General features: G+C 40.5%; 1 protein-coding gene and 1 long non-coding RNA gene across 8 annotated transcripts in view; one reads left to right on the top strand and one right to left on the bottom strand.

Annotated features, from left to right (window-relative positions):
• Nucleotides 1–424: 424 nt before the first annotated feature.
• Nucleotides 425–14,679, bottom strand: LOC149917576 (uncharacterized). Of its 2 annotated transcripts, none has more exons than XR_016467547.1 (5): nucleotides 11,244–14,679; nucleotides 11,004–11,132; nucleotides 5,753–5,915; nucleotides 3,359–3,419; nucleotides 425–679 (listed from the first exon to the last, which is right to left on the bottom strand). It is a non-coding gene; the product is annotated as an uncharacterized LOC149917576 (long non-coding RNA). The 2 variants fall into 2 exon arrangements; XR_016467548.1 differs by having other exon boundaries at nucleotides 12,287–14,679.
• Nucleotides 14,680–17,246: 2,567 nt separating this feature from the next.
• ZMYND11 (zinc finger MYND-type containing 11) overlaps nucleotides 17,247–21,356 on the top strand; it is a 102,836-nt gene continuing 98,726 nt past the window's right edge. For 2 of the 6 annotated variants that reach the window (XM_031615979.2, XM_090143123.1), the window contains exon 1: nucleotides 17,250–17,480. The gene's annotated coding sequence lies outside the window, so the exon portion shown is untranslated. Of the gene's footprint in view, nucleotides 17,481–17,508; nucleotides 18,564–21,356 lie in introns of those variants that run through there. The other 4 variants (XM_090143121.1, XM_031615976.2, XM_031615980.2 and 1 more) reach the window with 4 other exon arrangements.

The following is a 21,356-nucleotide window of genomic DNA, read 5'->3' as shown; positions in this document are numbered from 1 at the left end:
AGTGCTGCATGAGGAAAACAGCTTACAAATCTCAAATGAAAAATAATCAAGAATCTGGTTTTGTTCCTATTCAACTCAGTAAGATTTGTACCATTTATTTAAAGGGGAACTAAAGCAGTTTTTTTACTGAGCAACCTCTAAGTTATTTTAGAACCCATATTTTAAAAAGATGCACACTTAGAGGGGTATTCCAGTTAGCAGATATTCTTTTTATGACACTTTGAAGGGATTTAACATTCAGAGGATTCTCAAGTTTTGCAAATAAAATCTCAAGGCACCATTATGTGAAATCACTGGAAAGAAGAGGCCATCTAGCCTACCAGCAAAACACTGACTGTACGCATTCAGTATACAGAATCATAGAATCACAGAATGGTTTGGGTTAGAAAGGACCTTTAAGGTCATCTAGTTCACACCCCTCTGCTGCAGGCAGGGACACCTTCCTCTAGACCAGGTTGCTCACAGCCCCATCCAGCCTGGCCTTGATCAGAGGCTAAGTAAAAACTGATCGCTACCAGATGTTCTTTGAAACAGAAGCACTTCATATGCTGACGATGCCAAAGGTGCTGGTTGGTGTGATTGCCCAATATTGTATTTTCTCGGGAAGAAAGATGTCGGATTTTTGTGTTCCATTTCCATCAACTTTCTGCTTTATTGCTCTTCCGTTGTGTTTTCGCTTCTATAAACAGAACAAAATGAATGATCAAAGGTGACACATAAAAGTGTACTACATATCTGCCTGCATACAATCACAGTTCAATATCATAGAATCATAGAACAGCCTGGTGTATGGGCACTACTGAATCACAGCTTGAACCACTGATTGATCACCTGAGGCAAGGACTGAGTCAGCCATGGGAGCACAGGTGAAGGCAATCCAGCTGTGTGACTAGAGGTGGTGGACCTGGCTGCACCTCTCCTAGACCCCATTTAAGGGCTGACTGCCACCTGGGGAAGGTTCTCTTTCTGGATATCCCTCCTTTTGGAGTCTTCTACTGTGAGCCTAGGACACAGGTGAGCATTCTGTTTTTGATTGTTTCTTTCCACCTTGGTAATCTTTCTAACTATAAACCTATAAAGTCCTAACCATGCCACTCTTCTAACTGTACATTTGTCAGTTGTACACCTGGGTTAAAGAGGATGACAATGGTCATTTAGTTTCAACCCCCCTGCTATGTGCAGGGTCACCAACCACCAGACCAGGCTGCCCAGTGCCACATCCAGCCTGGCCTTGAATGTCTCTGTGCATTTCAATATGACAGTATGCCTGTTAAAATTATCTGGATTGCATGTGATGAGGTGGATAATCTGCCACTCCTGGTGATATTCAACAAGTAATACTTATCAACTAATGTTCTTCTTCATCCTTCATTTGTGATTAACCTCTTCTTGAAGGATGGGGCTTGCTAAGGGAAACAGTGTTCTGAATTTCAAGGTAGAAAGAGAAGTATGTAAAAAGATTAAGCATTCAGCAGTTCCTCTTTCTGTAAGTAGGAAGCTGTGTCTCTAAATATCCAGATAGATGTGTGAGTGATCACTAAAACTTCAAACACATCTTATATGCTGAAACAAAGTGCCATAAGAGTAGTTTATCGATACAAGCAAGCAGTTTGATGCACAGTGGAGCTGTTGCCCGTGGCTTTTTGTAGGAATACTGTTCCAGATTGTTTAATGTAGGGTTCATGCTCCTCTACCCATCCTGCCCTGTACTTTCACACAATTTGTACCAATGTTTTTCTACTCTTTGCCTCTCTTACACAAAACACGATCGTATCTAGTTTACTTAAGAAAAAAAGGCAAAAATTAAAGTTGGGATTCAGCTTTTGTAAAGGTGCATAAGAGTAAAGGGGGCAAGCAGTACCCAAAAAACACCTGGGAAAGAAAGCACTGTATAAAAAAAAAATGAAATTGTAAGATAAATCCAGTAAAATCCAAAGCTGAAGTTGCTAAATAACTATTTCTATGACATATTGAATCTTTTCTTTGTCTTTTTTATCTCTGACCTTGACGACAACCAAGTAAGATCTTCAGGGAAGAACAGCATATTCTATATATCCTCGCAGAGTTGATCATAATGTGGGCCCAATCCCTTTATGGCTTTGGAGAGTTAAAATAACACAACTCTTAGCTGTAGTAAAGTGAGCTGAAGCCAAAGAAAAGCCAAGAATATTTACAGAGGCTGCTCTGAATAGAAATTGGCAAGTTTCTTGGAGATCAACTTGCTAATACATGCCAAAATTTCATGTTCCTGCTTGTTTATAATTTGCTTAACACAAAGTAGCTTCCATTATTTTTTTTTTTTTTTTCCATACACTTCTGAAGTGGTGTTTCTCCACTGGGCACAAAGCAGCCGGCTTTAGTGGACCTAATTACTATGGTAAAGAAATGAAATTCCAACTGTAACATTTGTCTAAGCACAAAGGTAGTGATTACTGAAAATCATTGTTGCTTCTCTATAACCCTGTTATGCTATTATAGTAACTGTTTCAACTACTCCTATACAGGGAGTAGGTTAAAGCACACTTTAGGTTCCTTCTGCCATAAGCAGCCTCTCACAATATTTTTTTTTCCAGAAGAGAATATGCATGATTTTTCCAAAAGATGTCAAGTTTTCCCCTTCAACAGATTGTGAAAGTAGTTCTCATCATATATCCTCATCCTCTAAATTCTTAGCAAAACATTTTGGTAAGTCAAGAGTTATAAACAAAAATGCAGACATTTGTTGAAAAGCACATAATTGAAATAAATCATATTTATGAATGTCTGGCTGTGCAGGAGAATTGATTGCCAACATGTATGCTTTAGGCCTCGGTTTGTTATATGACGTTTATCTCAAACTGGAAAACACAGTATGTGAATCATTTATCTATTTTTGTATCCTGCTTCTCTTATTTCTTGAATTCTTTAAAACCACGAAAGACCAAAAACAAACAAAAAAAACCCCATCACTTTGGAGTATATTAGTATGCCCATTGTTGGGCATATGGGAGCCTAAATAATTAAACAATCATCATCTGCAAATAAATTAATCAAATCAACTCTCATTTTCTCTCCAAACACTGGAATGCAAACAAATTCTCACATTGCAACATGGGGGCTCTCAAAAATTCTGCTTTTCACTCAGCAGCGAGCAGGCTGCAGGGGCAGGAAACCTCTGCTGAGAGAACTCTGAATTTTGTCTTGAAGTGTAATGCTGCTCCAGCAAAGCAGACAGAAGTGAGTGCCATGCTGGAACACAAGATGAGCATCCATTTTTCACATCTATAGATTTGGATGATTCTGACTCTGTAAGCCACGCTGGCAAATTCAATAAGTACTTTCATGTTCTCAGCATCTCTGCTGTTTTACTCAGGCTGACCTTGATTACTACACTCTCATCTGCGCTGTTAACTGCTGAGCTGGTACAACATTTCCAGCATCTGGAAGTAACAGAAGAAAAACATGTCACATTTTCAAGTAGGGGTAAAGTAATACTGCTATCACTGTTAGTAGATTGCAGGATAAGCAGTTGATAGACCTGAGAAGGAATTTCAGATAGTCTTTAACTTCTATTAAAAGGAAAAAAGGGAAAGGAACCTGACAAAACTATACCACCATCCCCGCAAGAGATCAGAAACAAATCTTCAAACCACATAACAAACAGGTTTTTATACCTCATTTTTATAACTGCAGTTTTCCTCAGCAGGAAAAACATAGTTCCTAAAGATGCTCATGCAATTAAGGTGCAGCTGTTTTTTGTTTTTTGTTTTTTTTTTTTTTAGCATTAAGTGATATGTTCATAGGTGGCAAACTCATATCTTTATGTGCAGATGTCAGAATCCATATCAAAATTTGATTTCCTTCTCATTTACATTTAGATATGCCTACTAACGTAGATGGTGTACACATTCAGCAATGTCTCAGCCTGCTTTAAAACCTTACTTGCTGTTTTCACCTTCGATACATACCCACTCTGAAGTCCTTCTCTACTACAAAGCTTTCATAACTGCAAAATGAGTATATCCTTCCTTATCTCCTCCTAAAGTCTCCTTTCAGCCCCTCATTGTAGTACAGCTTTTGTACGAGTGTTGTTACTGAAAGCTTTAATCTTCCCAAAATACAAATTTGTGTTGTTGTTTTGTCCTGTTGTGCTTCTGAAATAATTTTAAAAGAACGTAAGAACACTTAAAAAGAAATCCACCTCAAAATGAATGTATTGTCATTGGTTGAAGCTATTTTAAAACTAGAGGAGCAAAATTTTTCCTCAATATTTAAATCTCCAACCAGCAAAATTGAACCATATTGTTCTCATCTTCATGCAGATGGTGGCTGAAAAAGAAAATGCTCCTGGTGGCAACAAGTTTAACCAATATTTAAAGACATGTTTCCACGTTCTTTTTTTAAAGAATGCATTGAGAAGGTCTGCACACAGAGATCATTACTGGGAGCTGTTTTCCTTGGTTAGCATACCAGTCCCATACTAACAGCTGCGCAGGTGGAGGTGCTGGCACACTGGTTGTTACCACAGACACCAGAGAAATCACTGGTGTCTGATCCTTACTGCAAATACTTTTAAAGAGGGTGCTACGGACACCACTTGCTAATAGTTTGGGCTGTATGGTGTATTATAATAATACAATCCCTAGTACTGCCTTTGGCTGAGATAATTGTTTTTCATGGTAGCTTGTACAGAGCTGTGTTCTGGATTTGTGATGCAAAATAGCGTTGATAACAATGGATGTTTTAGTTATTACTGAACAGTGCCAAGGCCTTCAGTTATAGAGCCCAGGGACTTCTCTGTTTCTCATACTGCTCTACCAGTGAAGAACTGGGGGTGCACATAAAGCTGGATGGAGAAAGAACCAGGACAGCTGATCCCAAATAACAGAAGAGATATCGCACACCATGAGGCACTGTGATCAGCAATAATACCTGGGAGAAAAGATGAAGGAAGGGGGCAACATTTGGCATGTGGTGGTATTTGTCTTCCCAAGTAACCATTACATACAATGGACCCTGTTTTACTGGAATTGGCTAAACATCTGTTGCTGATGGGAAGAAGTAAATGCATTCCTTGTTTTGCTTTGCCTGTGGGTGCAGTTTTGCTTTACCTACTAAGTTGTCTTTATCTCAGCCCAGGAGTTTTCTCACTTCTACCTTATCAGGTTCTCTCTCCCATTCCACTGGTGGTGGCTCTATGAGGCTCAGGTGGAGTTAACCCACAGCATCTCAAAATGCCAAAACTACTTATTGTGATAGAAAAGTATGCAACCATTTTCAGACAGCATACTAAGGTCAGCTTTCTATTTTCAGTGCCCCACTAGGACATACAGTTTTTTTCAAATGCAGACCTGGTGACAGCTATTCATACTCGTGAGCCAGCGAGGAGAATGATATCTCAGGCTGTATGCACTCACAAGGAACACCCCATGCTTTAAGGCACATTGCTATGGCAGTGAGCCCTATCTGTACTATTTCTCCAAGATACTCCTTCCTAGTTTGCTTTTAGCTGTTCTTGCATGAAAGACTTGTGATTTTCTTCCTGTCAAATTCATGCAAAGATGCTTGGAGAATCATATTTATGTGCAGTGAAGTAGAAAGCAATGGTTTGAAAGCAATCACCAGATTACCGTGGCAATATGTACTCTATGTTTGCCTGTGAGGCACATATTTTACATTTTTCACAAACATACAGTGCTTGGTGCAAAAACTTAGATCCCACGAACATTCTGATAATTTGCAAAACATTAGAAATAAATTCTAGAAAACTGACCCCACTGCAGGCAAATGTTTTTAATGCTTGAAGCTGTTGATACTCTCAAGGCAACATCATTACATGGATCCCTCCTGAGCTATGTCCTCCTAGGTGGGAAGGTTTGAGTCTCCACTGCCCTCCTGCTTCCCTTGAGGTGCTCTTTAAGATCATCTGCGTCATTCTGCAGCAGACAGAAAATGAATAGTATGTATTATCTCCAAAAGCAGGCATATGAATGTTTTCTTCTTTAAACTCGCTCCCCTGTTCTCATGCCACATGGGTTAAGTGATGCGTATGCCTTGTGATCTCCACTGTGAGAGTCAGAGGACTGTCTCCATTCAGTTTCACTGGAATCAGACTGGGCTTTTACCACAGCACAGAATGGTTTATTGCTTCTCATACTCATTCAAGCATTTACAAAAGCTTCTGAAGGTAAGAAATAGGCCCCAGCTCATTTACAACTCAGAAATTCAGCAAACTTTGGAACTTAAGAGAACTGGACTGATTTATTGAGTTTGCAAGAAGGAAAGAAAGGACTTTCCTGTTCTGACATGCTAAATCACTTCTGTAAAATATTAAAAATGGGCTTCTATTTCTCTTTTGCATGCCTGCCTACAAAAACAACCTGCAGAACTGTGACAGGATTTTTCTAGTTTTCAATGCTAGAAGAAATGGAGCAGCTTTCTGAAGGCCTTACTCAAGCTAAGTTTTCTTAAGTTCAAAGAGGCTTCAAAGTTCTTCTGAATTCAGAGCTGTAAAGTGCAGCATCACAGAGGGTCCAACAGTACAGATGCAATGGGAATAGGAAAGCATAAGGCATCATACGTGATTCATTCTTTTGACTGTCAGTTGCACTTAAAAATTTTGGCATTCTAACTGTATTTTGCGAAGAGCATTAAAAATGATAAACTTTTACAAATGGTTCTCTTCAGATAATAGAAAGCATTTTAAAAAACTCATTGTGACTTGAATTTGCTTGGCCCTGTCTGCACATATATCCTGCTTAGTAATTTGACATCACAGTTAATGGCCAAAAAGTTTTATGTGATTTCTGAAACATAAATTATTACACCTCTGTTTAGACATCTAAGAAGCACAGTCTTTTTGTACATAGATGACTAGTGGATACATACTTGTTTGATATGTGCAGAACAAGTTTTTCCCTTTTTTTCCATTGTTCCTATCTTGAATTTCAATAATATGAAGACTTCTTGTGCCTTCTAACTGAATATTCAGACTATGTCAAAAACACTGTTTTCCGAAAAGATGCTGTGGAATAGGAGAAGACTGATAATATTTCTGTGTGCAGAAATAATCCATGTGTTCTCTCTTCTACTGTTAAACTAAAAACTTCACAAATATGCCCCTGTAAGCCACATGCATGCTGAACAGTAATCTTTCAGTGAGTGTGGGTGGCTTATACAGCTCCAATATGGCAAACACTAACAAAGTTTCACTATCCCCTTTCTATTTCATAGAACCACAGGAGGAACCCCATATAATTGTGGCCTCACTGTTTAAAATCTGTTATTTGTTGGATGAAATTTGTCATACCTGCTTCCTTTCCAGAACAGTTCTAAAGAAAATTCTAATCAATTCTATTTAGACATTTTTAATATCCCACAGAGACAAAAAATGCAGGTGACAGCTGTTGCTATTACTACAGACCCTATCATTTATTTTTCTTTTTTTTTCCTATTGTGTTCTTCTAAAAAACAGGATATGAGCAGCGTAGGGTTTTACTAGCTTTTCTCACTTATAAAACACATTTTTATACATTTAACATCTTAATGAAGGAAGGCTGTATAAGCACGGTTAAATAAATATTCAAATACTATTGTGCTTGCCAAGTTCAACATGTCTTGACAAGTTAAAAAAAAGCTGTTTAAGAAGTAGCTGCTACTACTACATTCAAATCAACTTCTCACTGCTTGCTAGACTTGTAGTTGCTTTGTAGTTTGCTCACGTTAGCAGTAACAAGCTTAGTTCTTTAAGGTAATAGTTACAGGAAATCTGCTTGATTTCAGGGTTCTAAATTTATTCTGAATTAAGAATGTGTAGACTCACATAAAATTGAGCTCACAATAAATCAGAACATGCAGCTTGTACAAATAAAAAACAATGTCTATAATGATAAACCAAGTGCTAAGGTCCAAGTACAGGCACTAGAACCAGTCACCAATTTTGTTAAATAATTAACATGGTTTCTGAAGAAAAAAGAAAAAGCCAAGGAGGCTGCTGTGTCAGTATTTTCAATGGGCTACTCAGATGAGAACATCATATTTTGGAGGTGATAGAGTTCAGCCTCCTGAATGTAAGCCATGCTGTGTCAGCTGGTTTCAGATTAGGGCCATTTTATTTACTGATACAGACATACAGTTGTTGGTATGATCAAAATACTAGCCCAAACTAACCACTGTTTTTAAAGCCTTAGCCTTAGACAGGTTCTCATAGCCTCTAAGCAGTATCTATGTAAACTATCTAAACCTTAAGTCAATGGCTTAATTGTTTTTCTGTAGACTTACTGGTTCAAGTACAGTAAATAGATTTTTTTTCTAATTCAGCCTTCAACTTCATACTCCTCTTCTAACTCACTCTGCTTTATTCATCGCAATAATATCCTCCTTTCATTAACTACACAAGCTGATATTCCACTGGTTATCCAGCACAACAACCAGTTCCTTTCAAAGCTACGAAACTACTGAACCACGAGACACATTTTCCAGTCTTATCACTGTGACCTGAGTTCCCTGATTCTGGAGGACAGAATGATGTATTTTCATTAAGGATGGGGTCACTTGTCAGAAACATTGGAAGCATCTTTTTACAATACTCTTGGCAAACTCATGAGATTCCTCATTTGGAAGGAACTTGTTATAATTTTCAGCATCAAACTTGATCAGGCATTCCCATAAGGATAGTAAAATTACAGTGCTTAAAATTACAATACATATTGAGCTCAGGTTTGACTTTTACACTCCCAGTAACGCACAGTTAGAATTCAAGAGAATTTTTTCAATCTGTATTGCACCATGTAAATACAGTAGCTGCAACAAAGATAATCAAAACTTCGAACTCAGGAGGTATATCTTCTTAACATATTTTGTTTCTCTGAAGGCATTCAGACAAACTGCCACCGCTGCTTCCTGGCAAGGTCACTGCTTACAAATAGCTCATGCTTCCCTTCTTCCTTGAGCCTGAGAGTTCCAGAATTCAGATGGGATTGAATGAAAATGGTTGCAAATAGTTTAACAGTACAATTTATGTTCTGCATGAGCTCTGTAGATTATATCTTCTTCCTTAGACTTCACGTTTCAGAACAATGTGCAGAAATCTGCTATATTTTATTTTTGTTACCATCAGGAAGCCTTGTATGCTTTGCTGTAGTGAAAAAATAAGAGAAGTTCGCTGCTAGCACTAATGTCACTTGTCATCTGGGTGGGCTTACTACACTTGATCTCAGAATTCACATAGGTTAAGGCACACAGCAGCCATATCACTATCACAAAAGTACTTTGAGATCATTCTCTTGAGAAAGATCTTACTTTTATAAATCTTGATTATGATATTTGTACACATTGGACAGTACTTCCGTCTCGACAGAAAGGGTTAAAACTTCACTTATTCCATGAGCTTTCCTGAAAACTTCTTGAAGCTTTCTGAGTTTTTACTGGCAGAATTGTGTAATTTTGTAACTTTTCCTGAATAATATTAGAAAAGATATTGTAAATATAAGAAAAATATAACTATCTCAATTTCTGTCACTTTGTTTTTCCAAGTATAATTCCTTTTTTGGCACTCCACAGTTTTTAATTTTCTGTCATCCATGTTTTATCCTAATTTAAAAAGTACAAAAATTTGCTTAGACTCTAAAATGTTCAGACACTTCATATTTAGCCTGATCGTCCCAAAGAAGAGCTGATACACCTGCTTGAGGAGCTGAGCTAAGGTCTGTGCAACTACATCTCATACAGTGGAGATACAATGAAGATGGTGGAAGAATTCAGGAGATGGGAATGACTCAGAAGAAAAAATATTTGGAATTCCACTGATTTGGAAATCCTGTTTGGTCCAGAATAAAGCTATCTAAGTTCTGATCCCAAGAGTACTGAATTCACTGGGATCCTTTCCAGAGACCTCAGTGGGCTTTGTATGCTCTACTAGGGCTCTGCTCCTCTGTTCACAATTTTGCATATAAATTAAGTTCAAAAGCTTGAATGAGAGACACAAGTATTTTATTCACTTGAAATCTCATATTTTCATATTACAAGCATGAAAGAGTGCTTGCAAGATTCATGGCTATAGCCTGTTTCTTTAGAACAATACTGAACCTTCACTCATCCACATTAGCTGAAGGAAATACTAAATAACTGTGATAGCCCAAGGAGACTGGAGGGTTGGATTCAATGCTCTCATGAGGTCCCTTCCAACCTCTGCAATTCCATGATGCTGTGAGACATCTATATTTGACTCAATACTCTTATTTTGAGTACTTCAGAGTCTTCAGAGAAATATTCTGCATATTCCCTAACTCCATGAAGTGCAAGAAAAAAATTAAAGAAACGCATTTAACTTACACATAAGCAGAATTCATTAGATCTGTAGAGACTTTGGGGAGAAAGAAGGAAAACCTGGTATCTGTGCCAACATCTTGATGCTGTACTAAACTCCTCAAACACAACATTATTTCCTATGTGAATGTAATAGTAATTGTCATCTAAAAGTTGTCATCTATGTCATTCACATAAAGAACTGAAAAGAATTTTGACCTACAGACAAGAACCATAATATGGAAAGGATAAATCTGTCCTTTTATGTTAACAAATAAACAAAATTAGCAGTAATGCAGCAGTAAGGAGAGTGGTAATAGGTAATAGTGGAAATAAAATATGTGAGTTTATTTCTTAGTGTGAAAAACTTAGTAAATGCAGGTACAGGACACAAAATGTATTATCAAGATTGCCAAATGACATACATAGAATTCAGTGTATCAAAATCTGATTTTTTAAATACCTGTTTTCAAGATAGGGAAAATTCAAAGGAATTTCTAAAATTCATCAATTTGGGATATTCAAGGTTCCTGTTTCAATGGTGATAGTTCTCTAGTTACCCTGCTAATATTGTTAATAGAATGTTAATAAATTCCTATTTTCATAAGAAATCTTTTAAGTCACTGCATTGCCATCTGCTGAATGTAGAGCAACTACTATAAGATATAGAAAAAAATATAAATATTATGTATTACTTATGAATTACACTTATTACATACCCTGCTTTACACGTAAGATGAAACAATCTATGATCTATTTCTCCCAGTACTCTTCTCAGATGCCATCTTTTCAAAATGCCTCAGTTTAAGTTCCACCTTCATTGCTTGTTAGGATATCCTCCTTCAGTTCTGCCAGTGATAGACGGTTGTTAGTAAAAGGAAAATCAAACTTGAATATTACAATTGGTTTTGAGCAGGTGATACTGGATGAGAACTAATTTATTTTATCCACTGTATTACCTTAAGCTCTGAATAACAGAAGATGCTTTCAAATAAGGAGCAGAACCACAGAATGGCAGATGCAGGGTTTTTTGTTTTTTGGGTTTTTTTTTTTGTTCCTTCATTAGCTTTCATCTTGACCATAAGGTTCAAAACTGACACAAATGTTGCTATTAATTATGGCTATCCTTTACAGCCAATCAGTGATATTTCTAGGAGGTTTATTCAAGCTGCAGATGACATCAGGATACATCAAAGCTGCATACACATCAAGATGGCTTCATGCCAGGCCAGCTTCAGTCTGCTAGGGATCTTTAGCTCCGGCAATGTGTTTGATTTGAGATTCTGTTCCAGAATCAATTTTGCCTCTTTTGCGTAGCATCACAATTGGCACAATAAACTATGTGAGACTGGAGTTAATGCCACACAAAACACTGCTTCTGGAAATTGGAGCTTGGGAAAAAGCTGTACAGAGCCACAGCTGGATAGCTCTGCATATCATCAGTCTGAGTCCAGCAAGGCTTATTAGCTTCAGTTCAGTATTAGTGATAACCTATTATCTCTTTCAGAAACATTTGGATGTCTCCACTCTGTACACGAAATAATTCTGTTTACAGGGAAGGCTTGTTAGTCCCAGAGAAGTGCCACATGAAAGCATGAACCAGCTTGGGTCCAGCTCTGAGCCGACTAACAAGCCAACTTTGAACACAGAAAGCTTTGAAGCGCAGGGTAGAGACAAAGTAACTCTGCAATAATTAGCTCAAAGCCACTGCTGGACCAAACCCAATCAAGCCTGGCTTGTCATGAACTCACTCAGTGCGAAGGCACTTGGAAGTCTCTGAATGCCCCTAACGCATGCTGTGATGGCTCCTTTACCCATGCTTTTCCACTGTCTGCGAATGAGAAATCCCATTTACACAGAATATAATCTTTTCCTATTATTGGTTATGCTGGCATTTAATATGATGCATAATGTAATTAAAATTCCCCTGCAATTGTGACATTCATAATGTCTTCTTGCATAAAAACTCTAATTTATAATTATTTTCAATAACAAAATATACCATTTACTTCCTCATATAAACAGCTGGGTTTTTTTGGCCAATCTTATATCTCCAGTCACTGCATCCTCGTAAAAAATAACAATAGACTCCATTTGACTCCTTTTCAATCCAACAACAAATCTGAATTCTGTGTATCTGTTTTGCAAAGAAATAAATTATTTTAGATATTACACCAAGACTGTACAAACCTGTGTGAGACAAATTCAGTATACCATTTGGAGGTATACATTAATGATTTTTTTAATCTCTCATTTTATGGCATTTGCTCCTGAATCTAAATTACAATAGCCAGATGACACAAAATATGAAGCTGGCACAATCTCACACTGTTGTTTTAAACTAGTGAAAAAATATTGAGCTAAGTTTCCTTTGACAGACTGTATGCTGAATCAGGCATACAGTTTTCATGAAACATAATGCTGGCATAAACATGTATCATGTCATATGTCATAAACATATGTCAGTTTACTCACAGGTAAACTTTTAAGGATAAACCCCTATTCCCAGCTGCACATGGAAATCTAAGGAGAGAACGCAGTGAAGAAAAAAAAGCATTTTTTATCTCAATCTGCATCCACACTTGACAGTCTTTTCTATCTGAGTTATCATCAGTTATAATACCCATAAGATCCTCATGCCAACAAAAGACCAGACACAGAGGGTCAGGCCAAAGGTCCAGCACTCCCCAGTGTACCCTTAGTTCTGACTCCCCCCATATTTTTTTTTTTTTTTAATTTACCTGTACTTTCCATCCCGCTTTTTATTTACATTCTTCCTACCAAGTCACAGAATCCCTCATCGAGCTCCTCTGAGAATTGAGCCTAGCTAGCACTGGTTGGCCAGACTGCATGGGCAAGGGCAAAGCCAGAAGGAAGCTGAAAAGGGAGGATCCTGGCTGCTGTGGGTGCCTTCATCCTTCAGCATATCCTTGTCTGCCAGGACATACCTTGGGGTAGCATGCATTCCCTCCTTGGACAGCTTCAGTGAACAGCAGACTTTGAGGTTCCTCTGCCTTGTGCCCCCTTCCACAGCCTGCTGTTTTCTTTTTGATGCCTGGGGAAGAAAAGGACCAGCACAAGCTTCTCCCTGTGAGTCTCTCATCCTCCAACTGTTCTCAGCTTGGTGAATTTCCTTATTCTGTTTTTATTATTGTTTTATTCCCTTCCCCTTAACTTCCTAAACTAAGTACATTGCTAAGATTTTTCCTTGAAAGAAAACCATTTGCAAAGCTTTGTTCTGATGAAAAATTTACATCAATTTGCTGCATTAATATTTTTCCGATCACAATACAGAAGAGCCGCCACTCACAATGTAAGTTGTGCTTCTTTCAGCATGGCTGGGAGCTGAGCACACACTGAAGTGTGTTGGCACCGACCTCTCCTACAAAGCCAGATACAGACTTGAGCTGTAGGGTAGGCTTCGATCAGTGAGGAGGATGGTGGAAAGTCCCGGAGGAGAATGCTGGGCTCATTCATTAGCCTAGCACAGGCAGTACCAAGAGCAGCATTCAAATGATGCTTTCCTAGTTCTGAGTCCAGTATCTGGAACCAGTCAGACTCATGTATGTTGTACCTCTGAACCAAGAGCATGGCAAAACAGCATGGTAAGAATAAAAAGTCCTGTCCATATGTGACAACATTAACCAATGCTGGAATTCAGAGCAAAACAATATCTTGGGAAGGAGTAGTATAATTTAAAAGGAAAGAGTAGGCAGAAGAAGCTTCCTCATGTCCAGGAAGTGTGATGGGCAAACAGGACACTGGGGACACAGCACCAGCCAGACATACGTGGTGTTTGTGCCTGCTAATGTCCCAGCCTCCAGCTGCTTTCAGCTTGGGGACTTCCCGCACTGCGTGGCTTGCTCAGATCCAACCTGCAGTGGATCAATTTTCCTTGAACTTGTTTAAAGACAACTTTAACTCAAGGCAGCAAATTACCTTCTTGGTCTGGATGCAATGCATTCTGGCAACATTGTGCTCCTGCTTTAAACAGCTTCTCCTGCCCTCCAAACTGCTTTCATATGAAACATGGATAACAGCACAATTTACAATAGACCTGACCAGCACAGCAAGACTGGCAAAAGTCTAAAGCACATGTGTAGCCTGATGCATTTCTATCGTATGTACTTTCTGTCCAAAATGAAGTGACTTTATCGTGTTTGCTTTCTAACACCGCATTTGTTGTGCATTTTCTTCCTCCACAGCTGAGTAAGAAAACAGATGTCTGGGACCATTACGATCACAGGATGAGCTGCTAGGTTTTGAACAGTAAACTCGTTCGCAAACTGAACGACTTCAGCCTGAGACGTACTCATCTTGCTGCAGACACCCAGCTCCACGTTCATCCGTGTTTCCAGAGACCTTCAAGGCCGAAGACGGAGGAAATGCCTGAATTTCCCCCGGCCCCTCCTCGCTTCTCGCCTGCCTCGGCAGCCAATCCTCGCCCTGGGGATGGGGGGGGGGGGGGGTGGGGGGGGTGGGGAGGCTGGAGACAGCCCCAACCCAGCGTTTGTTTTAACAAACATTTCTCACTGCCTATGAGGAAACATGCTGCTGCCCAGCGCTCGGGGAGGGTGGGATTTCCTTCCTATTGTCTGCCTGGCTCAGCCTGCAATGCTTCGGAGCAGAGTTCTGCATTAACTGTTTCGAGCTCTGGGTTCTTTTTCCTGTTGGAAAGTTAATGACCAAAAGAGGTCTGTAAAGCACGTATATTGGAGATCAAACAAAATGCTGGTAAATTCAAGAACTGAGGCTAACCAAGACTGGCTAGTACAGCTTCAAATCTGTATCTTAATAAGCATAAACAAGTCTTTCCAACGCAATTAAAATTAATTCAGAACAATCGAAAAGTGCATTATTTTTTCCTTCAGTACATATTCTGAAGGTGATATAATACAGGTAGTTAGCCAGGGGCCTCATGAGTCTATCAAAGCACTACAAAACAAGACTCATGAACAATTGTATGTAAACTGTTTGCTTGTTTTTCTACAGTTGATTTAATTCACTGCCCATCAGCTCAGGCAAGGTAAAGCAGTTATGGCTGTAGACACTCCCTAAATGTTTGCTTTAGAATACCATGTTCTTTCCAAAATCAAATATTTGTATCCTGAAACAAATATTTGGAGTTGGTCCAAACCAGCCTTTACAAATATGTTAAGTACAACAGATTGTTGGCAAGAAGTAGATTCCAGGTAAAAACTGTAAGACACACCATAAAGATTCAGTCCTGCATTTGTGAGACCACGGCCTAAATATTTATTTGACAGTTCTCTATGGGTCCTAAGAGATAAAGGGCTAAAACCTTTTTAAACTGAAGATAGCTGAACTTCTGCCTTAAGTAAATGTTTACATAGGTAAGGCAAAGGCACTGTGTCAGTAATAAATCTTCTCACTGAAGAACCAGAGTGGAAGTGGAGCTTTGTTCTGAATTTATGCCAAAGAATCCCCCAAGCCAACCCAGTGGTACTGGGTAACTGGCTGTTCTAGCTGAAGAATTAAATGCTGCTATGTTTGCTGCTAGCTACACTGCTCTCCTGTTTGCTTCTGGGTGCAAAAAAATGGTATGGCTTAAAACATACCCACTTGCACAGACCTGTTAGCTTGAATGAATAGTTGAAACAGTAGAAATGATAAGGATCCAAACATTTTTACTTATATAAATATAGCTTAGATGCAATTTGTACAGAGGTTTCAAAAAAACCTAAGGGAACCAAGCCGCCAATATCCCATGGAAACTTGGCATATATTTCAATCAGGTGTCTTTTTTTTTTTTTTAAATTACAGGTATGAACAAAATCAGAGCTAAGCATCACAACTAACTGCTTGACATAAGGTAGCCTTTTTGTACCCTTCTTACTAAAAAATATATATATATGTATATAAATTTTAAAAAGTTTATTTGCTATTTGTTATTGAAAACAATATGAAGTTAAACTACATTATCACTGTTTGGTAACTGCCCAACCCCTCAGGTACCTTTGTAAGCTGACTACCAGCACTTTTATTCCTATCTATTTATTTTAGATAACGTAAAATGTTCCTTCATATTTAAATACACAGTAAAAGTAAAGCTTTATCACTGTTGTGCAACAAACCCTTATTTGCATTTTAGTTCTTAAAAGAGCTTTAAGAACTTAATTAGTTCTTAAAAGAGGAGCTCTGATGTAGCAGTCTGAAACAAGTGTGGTTTTAGACACTAAAAATTTTATTTACTAAATACATGGGAGAAAGTTCACCTATTCAGTGTATAAGTTGTGTTAAAACTTTGAATAGACAGAAGGAATGCATCTTTTTAATTCTTAATAGTCCCAAACTATTGTAATAATGATAATGACGACTCATGTAAGTGAAATTATTTGCATGCACAAATTTTCACAGAATCAAACTTACAGGGCACTGTTTTAAAATATACCACATTGCAGATGAAGATTCATTAATTACAAAATATGTTATTTAAAATTATTTAATTATTTGTTTCAGAAACTTTATAATGCATTTGTTTAGACATTCATTAATAATATTTAACAAATAGTTTATATAAAAACAGCATAAAATGTACATGCTCTCATGCTACATATATACATGCCTATGTAGTTGTATATTTCATAGTACTATAGAACTCCTAATCCTGCAGTGAAAGCCTAGATCCATAGCTTCAAACATACAGCCAGTCAGTTCTGGGAGAGAACAATGACTCTGTGCGCTTTAGTTTCTCTTGCTCAAGGTGAATATCCACTTTTGAAAATGTTTTCCACTATTTCTCCAAGCTGGACTTCACGACAAGAGGAACTGGCATGTAGCAGAGTCAACAACTGGTGTGTTTCTCCCTTGCACTAAGACAGGACCCAGACATAACAGTGTGATAGAATACATTTATAATAAATAGTTAAAGATCTGTTTCACATGTATTAAAAAAAAATAATAAAAGAAACAAACAGCAACTCCAGTAGACACCACTAGAGTTCTCCTTCTCCCAAATATCCCTAGCACCATCCTAAACCCTGTTTACCCCAGAAACCTGAACTGTGGACAGACAGAAGAGGAGAGAGAGAGAGAAAATTCAGACACAATAAAACTCTGAGGGGAAAAATATGTGGAAGGAGGAGGCAGCAGCGGCCTGGGGAAGGGATTGAAAAGTTTCCCCTGGCTTAACTTCGCCTCCCCTGCAGCAGCAGAAGCAGCGGCAGCAGCACAAGGTGAGAGAGACTTTTAAGTCTGGGAAGGAGGGGTGTGTGTGCGGGAGGGGGGGGTTGAATTTACAGCCCCGTGGATATTTCTGTGTCTGCCTCCCTGGCTTTGGGGTGCTCGTGGCACCGCGTCTCACGCTGGGTGGATTTTTTTTTTAATATGATGGAGGATTATAAACATGGCGCCTTAAAAAAACTACAAAATCATGTACACACTGTTCCAAGGAGATGGGGGAGAGGGGACAGGGGAAGGGCTGGGCACGAGGGGAGGGGGCAATCCTGCCCCGTGGGGGAGCATATGGGGAGGGGGGAGCAATTATACTTAATAATAAAATGTGTGGGGCCGCGGGGGTGGGGGGATGGAAGGCGGGATTATATATATATGTATGTATGTATATATATAATATTTTTTCGGAGTGGGAAGGATTATCGCAGTCCGTTTGGAAATCGAGGAGAAGGGGACGGTGGCAGAGCGCGTGTGATTATTAACGGCGATTATTTTTGTCCCCACACCTTCCCGGCTCGGATTTCGGCCGCCAAAAGCCGGCGGTTTCCCCGAGTTGCAGCCCGCCCGGATCGGGCCGTGCAGAGCCGGCAGACGATGGGTGGGGAGAGGGACACACATAGAATCGCTCCCGCGCCGCTCCGCACGGGCCTGCAGGGCGCGGAGGAGCCGGGGACTCGCGTGAGAGGCGAGGCCGAGCGGGGTGTGGCGCAGCCCGGCCTCGGCCCCGCCGCCCCCCAGCTCCGCTCCCCCGCGCGTGGCGCCCGCTCGGCTCCCCGCTCTCCCCTCCTTTCTCCCTTCCCCTCACTTCTACCCCGCAACCCCCGCATTTCCTCGCTGCGATGGGGGATGCCTGTTCGGAGGACGGGTCTCGGCCCGAGTAATGGCAGCTGCTCGACAGCGCCGAGAGAGACGGCGGCTCCTCGCAGGCCGGGAGCGGGACCACGGCTCCCGTTCCCCGCGGGGGTGGGGAGGAGAAAGGGACGAGAACAGGGGTGAACTCGGAGCCCCGGCCCTCAGCCTCCGGGCGGCTCCGTGCGGGCTGTGCCGCCCCCGCGGAGAGAACGGCCGTGGAGCCGAGGACACAGGTGGGGGCTCGGCTGCGCGGTCCGAAGCGCCCGGCCTCCGGCGCGGCCCCGAGGCCGCAAATCCGCCCCGGTGTGAGGACGAGCGGCCCGTTTCTGCGCTATTCCCCCCCCCGCGGATGAGGGCCGTGCGTTGCCTTCCCGCTCCCTGCAGAAATAGTGCCCTCGGCGTGATAGGGCCCCGCGGGCCTCGGCGGTCGGGTCGAAGGAAAACCTGGACGTGCTTTTGGCGGCATTTTTGTATTTTTTTGTTGGTTACTCACGCACCCCCCCCGCCCCCCTAAGCCTTGTCTCTGCGTGACTCCTCTCCGTTCACTTTCCCAGGCGTTGTCCTCCATCCCCAGCCGCGGGGATTGTCCAGAGGCCTATCCGTCGCCTTTCTTTTATGAGGAAAAGATGAAAGCGTGTGTGGGGGGTTTCCAGTGGCAGGGATGACTGGGAGCCTCCGTGTGCTTTCCTGACCTTCCCTGCGTGCCAGAGAGGAGTCCTCCTGTGAAATATTAAGGACTTGGAAAACTTTGTACCTCTTATTTGGGCTTATCCTGAAAGCAGCAAGTTAAATTTGGGAGTTTATTTTTTGTTGTCTGCACGTGTGGCAAGTGCAGGTGCTGCAGCGAGGGGTGGTTTAAGGAGAGGAAAAAGGGATTAAGAAAAAGCTCTTTAATTTGGTGCTGGTTGGTTTTATGATTGCATAATTTGGTATTTAATGTCCTTGAACTGTCTACCACAATCTCTGTATTACAGGAGTATTACTATTTGTTGTGAAGAAGTTTTGTAAGATCTTGCTGCAGTGAAGAGGGCCAAAGGTAGAAAATGCTTTCTTGGCTCAGTGATGCTTTGTTTTGTTTTCATTTCTGGCACTTTTGTTGCAATTTGTAGTAGGAAATTGCTGAATTGACCTAGGGTGAGCACTGGGACAGGTGTTGGGGTTAGGGTAGGAGTGGAAGTGCCGGTTCAGATTGTAATCCTTTGGGCTGTTCTAGGCCTCATCCTTCAGTGGGAAGGACTTGGCATCTTTTTTTTTTTTTTTTTCCCTTTTGAATCTTATCAACCGTTTAGAGCATGCTACAGAACGCCTTTAGGGAAGTCAGCTATTTACTGACTGCTGTTTTATCCAAAAGTGAAAGTATCCTCAAAATAATAGCCCGTGTGGACTGTTGGTTACTGCCAGCTTTTTTGTGCCTAAACAAACATTCTCTGTCGTGCAGGTATGCAGTGGGGAACAGGATGGGGTAGGTAGTACTGCAGAAAACACTTCATCTTAATGATTGTGAGTTTGGTTGTACAAATGGGGTAGAAAGTTACTGTATGGATGGATGTTTGTTGGCTGTGCTGCAGTTTGTGCAGTCATGGAGAGGCACCTGCAATGTGGTGTCAGAGGCAGCACCCAAGGACAGAGGGAGTCTTCTGGAACACTTTTTTACCTGAAGAAAAATGACTTCTTGTGAGCTGGATTGCATGATGGAAATTAACTCATGATAAACTCAGCTGTAACTGGAGTTCTGAGCGTGCAGGTGTTGGTGAGAGTATTTAGACTTCAGTGGTGTGCTAGGAGGATGCTCATCTTTCAAGTTTTACTGTTTTGACAGAGAAGTGCTTTCTGTGGAGAAGTGAAAAGGATCAGACTAATTCTGTCCATAACATTTTTCCCAGTGTTAGTAAACTAATTTAAATTGGTGCATTCATTTCAGTGTGTGGATGTTCTTTATTTATCCAAACATAGGAGTTTAGCTCTGCTCACAAGATTGTGACTGGTGAAGTTTCTCCACCTTCACATATTTGTGCTTGTTAGGTGAGAGCGATGGGTTGCAGTGTGCTCACTCCCATGTCTTTACTGTGAAAAGCACAAGAGGCTAGAAGTGTCCTCCACAGTGCTATAACTGCTTTATTATTATTATTATTTAATCTAAACACAGCTGTTATTTTTAAATACAAATAAATTTTAGAAAGTTTTGTCACCTTGAGCAGTTCTGGTAGTTTGCCTTGGCCCTTATGTATTGTGGGCCAAAGGAGTACTTCTGAACTTTTTAGAAAAAATTGGATGCTATTGAAGCAACACGAATTTCCTGTCTGTAATCACTGTGCCCACAGTATGTATGTGCCAGGCTGTTTGCTGTAGCCTGGTCCTGTGCCCATTGTGTTGAAAGCACTGGGTGGTCTGCATGCAGTCAGTGCTCAGGTGGCTGTGTGTCTGCCTGCTCACAGAGCAGAGAGGAGGAACTTTTGGGGGAGACTTGAGGCTTTGACAGGGAAAGAGCCTGGACCATCTTTTCAGCCTAACATTATATCAAGTGCAGATGAAATGTGTTCAGATGAAGTGTGTTCAGCGTTTTCCCCTAGTTGACAGTACAGCCTATTGGTTGCTGTTTGTGACATGCTCCTGGAAGAGAAGACAAGGAGGTGGATGGACAGCAAGTATGTCTTTAAAGTTACATTGAAGTAGCTCAGACTACAACTAGGCTGTTGTGAGCTGGAGCATGGGAACCTCTGAACTGTGCTAGCTACCACCTCTGAATTAGGATGCAATACTTCAGAAAGATAAAAGACAACGTTTGAAGATGTTTTCTTAATTTTATGTCTCTGACCCTCCGTGTAAATGTCTACATTGTCTAGTCTGTTAGAAAAATGTCTTTTTCAAACAACTTGAAAATCAGGGAGAATTTTGGAATCAGAATTATTTTAGAATTGGCTGTCTGTCTTCCATCAGTTGAGTTTACAAATCTTGGACATGATGTGCAACTAGCTTTCAATGTTAACTGCCCTCCACAATTCTACAGTGCATTTAGCTCTGGAAGT

This window comes from Phasianus colchicus, chromosome 6 (assembly GCF_987193195.1).
Source record: "Phasianus colchicus chromosome 6, bPhaCol1.hap1.1, whole genome shotgun sequence".
Taxonomy (NCBI): Eukaryota; Metazoa; Chordata; class Aves; order Galliformes; family Phasianidae; genus Phasianus; species Phasianus colchicus.
This window is presented reverse-complemented; position numbering and strand designations above follow the sequence as displayed.